This window comes from Chenopodium album, chromosome 6 (genome assembly GCF_948465745.1).
Source record: "Chenopodium album chromosome 6, dcCheAlbu1.1, whole genome shotgun sequence".
Taxonomy (NCBI): domain Eukaryota; kingdom Viridiplantae; phylum Streptophyta; class Magnoliopsida; order Caryophyllales; family Amaranthaceae; genus Chenopodium; species Chenopodium album.
In genome coordinates this window covers 841,295-847,147 of record NC_137839.1, presented here as the reverse complement: position 1 = coordinate 847,147, position 5,853 = coordinate 841,295, and positions in this window count along the sequence as shown.

Here is a 5,853-nt window from a genome sequence, read left to right as displayed (position 1 = left end):
AAAGAGGGAACGGCCATGGAGAGAGACGCAAGTGGTGCTCGTGAATTGCCAGTCTATAACTTGTTATGCTCCAGCATGGCCACGCACTTTCTCTCTCTCTTATTACTATTTTTATTCTAATTATTATTATGGACCCCCAAATCATATAAATTAACTATACATTATAAAATAAATACTTGTATACAATTATACTCTTGAGTCTTATGCTACAGCCTGCTAGCTTAATTATGATGATTATCTATAAACTAATTATAATAAATTAATAATGTTAATCCTTGTTGCTGTTGTTGCTGCAGCTTATGTTGTTACAGATGAGGGAGCTAACGCTAACCCTTGATTAAAAAATTAAAAAAAAAAAAAAAAATGTTTCGCATCGTCTGATATTTTCTAAAAATTACTGAACTTTATTGATCAAAAATGAATCATACAAATAAATTAAAACTAACTAGTTTTTGTCAATTTAATTTAGGGCTCGTTCACATTTACTGAACTGAATTTATTGAAGCTGAACAAAACTGAACTGAAATTATATTTAATTGAAATTTATTGTTGTTGAAATGAACGTATTCTTATTTGAATGTTATTGATAGATTATATAAATCGATTATAGACTTCAACCATCAAATTAAGTTTTGTTAAGTTAGTCATTTTACATAGTATCAGAGTCAATGTGACTTAAGGGTTATAGGTTCAAATCTCATTTACCCCCATTTTCAAGTGGAATTTTTCGCACTGGATATGAAAGGGTTTATGCCGCATCCACATTTCAAGTCCAAATAATTCTTATGCGAGGGGACATGATAGAGTATATAAATCGATCTTAGATTTCAACGATCAACTTAAAACTTTGGTTGAATTGGTCTTTTAACGGTTAAATCTAAGGTGTATGTTGCACTTATTAACCATTTACACTTACAAAATGTTGATTGTGACGCTAAATAAATTGTACTTTCATTTTGAGGTTTCGATGGTGACTCTTGAAGAGATGGCTTTGTTTTGGTCTTACCTCACTTCCACTCTACATCATATTGAGGGCTCGTCAAAAAAAAATTGAGGGCTTGTTAATTCATCTTATTTTTGCTTATTTGAATTGGTCTTTTAACAGTTAAATTTAAGGTGTATGTTGCACTTATTAACCATTTACACTTACAAAATGTTGATTGTGACGCTAAATAAATTGTACTTTCATTTTGAGGTTTCGATGGCGACTCTTGAAGAGATGGCTTTGTTTTGGTCTTACCTCACTTCCACTCTACATCATATTGAGGGCTCGTCAAAAAAAAAATTGAGGGCTTGTTAATTCATCTTATTTTTGCTTATTTGAATTGGTTTGATCTGGTCTAGTTTAATTTGATCTGACAAAACTTTAACCTTAAGTGTACGATAATCTATAAGGAAAAAAATATATCAAGTGGGGTCTTGTTAGATTCGTAATTAGGTGTATTTTATTAATATGTAATTTTTTCTGAACTTATATTTTCTGATATGATCTTATCTGAACTTATTTTTTCTCATATGGTCTTATTTTTTCTGATTAGATCTGAACTTATTTTTCCGAAATAAGTAAAATTAAGTTGAACCAAACAAGGCCTGCATTAAACTTTTTTCCACTCTAATATACGTGTTTATATGGTCTATATGTCCACTAATCTAAATAAGCGTGTCACTTAAACTGATATACATGTGTCAATGCACATCTTTGACCATTTGTATTTTGTATTAGTTTAAATTATTTAAATTTGTTATTTGGTTTTCATATTAAATAGAAATGAAGGGAGTATTGCTTCTTTTTTTTTTTTTGATTGACGGGAGTATTCCTTATTTTAGTTGGGTAATATTTAGGACTTGTTCTCTTCAACTTAATTTCCTTCTCTCATAAACAATTCGATCTGTTTAACTCAATTCTGTCCAGTTAATCAGAACAGACCATCGGGCTTTGTTATCTTTACCTCATATTTATTAAACTTTAATCACTTTTGCTAAAATAATTTTTTTAAATGATTCACTAAATTTTATACACAACCCCATAGTTGATATATTTTTGAATTTTATGATTAATTTTTTTTATCAATAGATTGATTGATATAAAGTCATACGACATTTACAAAGAGATTAAGGTCTTTTTATTTTTATTTTTTAAAAAAAACAAGCAAGGCACATGTCATTAATTAACAGACAAATATATATGGCATTACTATATTTGGACAGTGATTTATCCATACTTGGGGCTTGTTCACTTCAACTTAAATTCAGTTTAGTTCAGTTCAACTCGCAGTTGATCAGTTTAGTTCAGCTCCTAATTTCCTTCTCTCATAAAATATTCATTTCAGCTCTATTCAATTCAGTTTAGCTCCAATCAGTTCAGTAGATGTGAACAAACCCTTGTTCTAAACCGAGAGGACGGAATAATATGTGTTAAAGTGAGAGATAATTAAGGTCTTACTAATAAGATGTACTTGTATAATACTTCTATAATGAGTCTTTAACTTTTTCTTTTTACTTTTTTTACCTCTTTAAAAAAAAATATTAGTTTGTAAATTAACGATACGTGATTAGACATTATTGAGATGTTGTATCAAAAAATATATATATATTGATACGGACCTATTTGTGTTTATCTTTATCAAAAGAATTCCTTTGTTTTGAATTTACTCCGTAGTCCATACAAATGATTTTTTATCTTACCATAAATAATAATAATAATAATAATAATAATAATAATAATAATAATGAGTATAAGATAAAATAAACACAAAAAGTAAAACAAAAAAAATCTTAATCCTGCAATGGTGACGACTCAATGTGAATATTATTGGGGGATCCACAAACTCTAGAAAGTCAATGATCCCCTTAAAAAAATATCAATAAGAGATTTTATAATTAGTTAATCAATTAAATAATGAATAATTGATAGATGATTAAGGGGGCAGTCCAAATTTTACTAAAACGACCAAAGAAGCCGGCGGTAGGTCCAAATTATATTAACCATTCCATCAATCCTAAGCCGTCAAATGTGAATTTTTGACTCTTTATATTATTATTTAAGTCAAATTCAATTGCATTATTTTAATTTACATCCACATTTTCATTGTTTTCTTATTCTTTCTTTCTTCTTAGTTCTTGTTATTACGGTAACAATTTCATTGTTGTCGTAAAGGGCTTGCTACAAAGTACAATTTGACTAAAATTCCATCCACATATTGTTAATTGGATAATGCTAATTAATATTCATTATTCTAAGAGATAGTTTTTTTTTTTTTTTTTTGTGTGTATGCTTTAGGCGTCCCTTCAACCTTGGGTGTTTAGAGTTGTTAATGTGACAAAGTGGGGTATATGGATTAGTTAATGTCACTTCTATAAGACTATGAATATATGAAAATTCTACTTTTAAGTTGTAAGTCTTGTAACTAGTATTCTAAAATAATATTTAGATGCTTTTCGTATAGCATACCAACGTATGACAGTTATTTTATTGGGAGAATTTTAAGAGTTAGGAATTTACAATACCTGTGTACTTCATATATAACTATGAAGATAATTAATACCATTGGAGTAATTATTGTCTCACTAGTACTATTGCATTTCAATTTTATTTTTTTGGTTAGAAAGATACACAAATACAAGGTCAGTCTTCTATCGAGACTAAGGGCCTGTTCACATTTACTTAATTCCAGTTCAGTTCAGTTCTAATCAGTTCAGTTCAGCTTCAATTAGTTCAGTTCAGATCCTAATTTATCTCTCTCATAAAATATTCATTTCAGCGCAACTCAGTTCAGCTCCAATCATTTCAGCTCCAATTAGTTCAGTTCAACTCCAATCAATTCAGTTCAGGCCAGTTCAGTAAATGTGAACAAGCCCTAAAACCGAATGTATCTTAGGGTCTATTCTGATTTACTGAACTGGGATGAACTGAACTGAATTGATTGGAGCTGAACTGAACTGTTTATCAGAGAAAGAAATTAAAAACTAAACTGATTGGAACGGAACTGAACTGAACTGAAATTAAGCTGAAGAGAACAATACATGCCCTAAGTTAAGAAAATAGCAAGATTTACAATCTAAAAAAAGGGTTCATTAGGAGTTAACCATCTATGCGTGACCTAGTGAGGCGATAAAATCCGCAGCTATTAGCTTTTCTATAGATTGGCTAATTAACTTCATCTATCAACAATTGAATTTTCCAAGAACATGTTATCTATTAGTCCCAGTAAAATATCTATTACGCTAAGGTTATCACCTTCAATAAAGATATAGATATGGGGCAATGTTCGTTCAAAGATTTGGCAAGAAGTACGGTAATCCATTTTGAAAAGCTATGGCTCCAACCATAAAAGATTTCACGTTAGTACTCCTCTGTCCTTTATTTTTTGCCCCATTTGACTTTATTTTCACAGTCTCTAAGACGTGTCTCCAATCGTTTATATCTAGCTAGCTCTATTTATGCGAGTAAAAATTACAAAAACTTGATATTAATAAAATATACGATGAGGCGATTTTAACAAGATCTCACTTGAATATATTATAACTTATAAGTTAGCAAGAATTCACGGTCAAAGTTGACCCATATATTTGCAATGGGGTAAAAAATAAGAGAGGGAGAGAGTATATAGTATGTGAAAATATGATTTATCATTAGAAAGCTTCCATGTATGTCTAGATGATTTTATAATGGCATTTCATTATCTAATTATGGAGCTATCTAATACATTACCAAGCTTTTGTATATGTAGTACCTTCAAACTTGAGCATTCAAAGTTGTCAAATTCACAAAGTGGGGTGATAATTATAAGATATTGTCAAATCTATGTTTTTACTTGTAAACTAGCTTAGTGTTGCAATCTAGTACTCTGTATTAACTTTCATTGAGCATCCAATCAATCACCTTTATTCCTATATTCAACATATTAAGTTACGTACATTGTTGGACTTCTCAACAATATCATGCATCTTTGAGTAACAAATTTCTTTAATTTAAAGCTATTTTTCCTTTATGAAGAATGATATGCATTTAATTTTCTACTAATGTTGGTTGTGATGACCTTATTAAGTATCACTACTATTTTCATATATACATGCATCCTAATTTACAAAGTTCGCGGTTGAGGTGGGGCGAGTTCTTGCGTTGGGCTACAAAGATCGGTTCGTTGTCCTAATTGTGTTTCAAGGTGAAGTATTTTGGCTTCGCTTTCTTAGCTTCTTTAAGGTGTTTCACAGTTTTTTTTTTTTTTTTTTTTTTTTGGTGTTCTACCCGGTTCACCCTTGCTCTATGTTGGTTCTTTGTGGCTTTTGTAAGTGATGGCCTCTTTATTAGTTGGTTTTCTTTTTCTGTTATTTAATTTGGTGGATCTCCATGAGTTTGTTGATAGGTGTTGTTTAGACTCTAACCATGTGTGGAGCTTAATTATTTTGGCAGTTGAGGTTATAAAAATTAAAGAAGTGTTGTTGTGGGAGTGTTGTTTTGCGTTAGTTTTTGTTATAGGGGTAACAAAGTACTATAATACCTTGTTTGGTTCTAGGTCGATGGTGGTGAAAGCTTGTTTTCGTTTAGAAACAGTGGTGTTTGGTAAGGAGTTGGTTGGTGTTATTTGGTCTTTGTTCGTGTTCTCTTTTGATTTCAAATTTCGGAAGATCTTTGGAGAATTGACAATGGTTAATTCTCATTTAAACTTAGCAGTGGTTTCTCAAATCGTTGCACTGGCGGCTCCCCAGATGCAAAGTTTGGGGGTTCATAACATGTCAACAAAATTCTTGATCTCTTCTTGAGGAGAGACAAAGAGTACCAGTTTACGGTACTGAGTCAAAGGTTGTGGCTCTTTTCATCCAGTGTGGCCTTGACACTATCTTTTTACCAAC